Here is a 970-nt window from a genome sequence, read left to right as displayed (position 1 = left end):
TTTTCTTAGCTGGGAGGTCTCTTATTGCTGTTTCTATTTCAATGCTTGATATGGGCCTGTTAAGCTGGTTTAACTCATCTTGGTTTAGTTTTGGATGCCAACATTTTCTAAGGGTACAGCACATATGTTAAAGCTCAGGAACATATTAGTGGCTTATGTAGTTCCGGCAGGGCTAATGTAGGAGAGCCAGATTTACCCTGGGTGAAGCCAGTAGGATCTGGGTGAAGCTGCATGAGTGAATCCAGGGAAAACAGAGGTGATGGGAGACAGAAACGCAAAGGCACTGCATTAAGGCACAAAGATTTTGGAAAGCATCTCTGACAGCACTTGGCAATACTTCCAGAGGAGACTCACAAGTGAGCCAGAGGAAACCTTTGTAAGTTTCCACAGGGAAGTCTCTGCTCCTTTGATGGAGGGCAAAACGAGAGCCAGAGGAAATAGCTTACCATGATCCAGGTGGGAAGAGTAGACCAGCCAGAAAAACAAGAAGGCAAGAGGAAAGCTTAACAAAGAGACTAAATATATGTAAACCATGTCGAGGAGTCTCTAGGAGAAAGATTCTAACTCTGCCTCCATCTGTTCACATAATAAATATTTACACTATGCACAGAAGCCATAATAGACATTGGGGATAGAGTAGTGAATCAAATATAAAAATCACTGGGAAAAGTAGGTAATAGACAAATAAGTAAAGGGAAGACCAAAAGGTAAATCATATGGCCTGTTGGATCATAGTAATTGATACAGAGAAACATAAGTTGTTGCAATTTTAAATGACACCCTGCAATTCAGGGAAGAGTTGACATTTGAGCAAGCTCCCAAAAAGACTCTGAGTTGCATTCTTAGGCTAAGGGCACTGAGCAAGTGAAAGTGTACTCAATAGTGGTGTACTGCAACTGTATTTAGTATGTGTCCACATGTTCTGTCTTGCTGTTGTGAAATTTAAGTGCAGCAGAAAACATAGTGTGTG

The sequence above is a fragment of the Dipodomys ordii genome, unplaced genomic scaffold (assembly GCF_000151885.1).
Source record: "Dipodomys ordii isolate 6190 unplaced genomic scaffold, Dord_2.0 Scaffold1, whole genome shotgun sequence".
Classification (NCBI taxonomy): Eukaryota; Metazoa; Chordata; class Mammalia; order Rodentia; family Heteromyidae; genus Dipodomys; species Dipodomys ordii.
The sequence above is the reverse complement of the archived record's forward strand: the minus strand, read 5'-3'. Positions refer to the sequence as shown.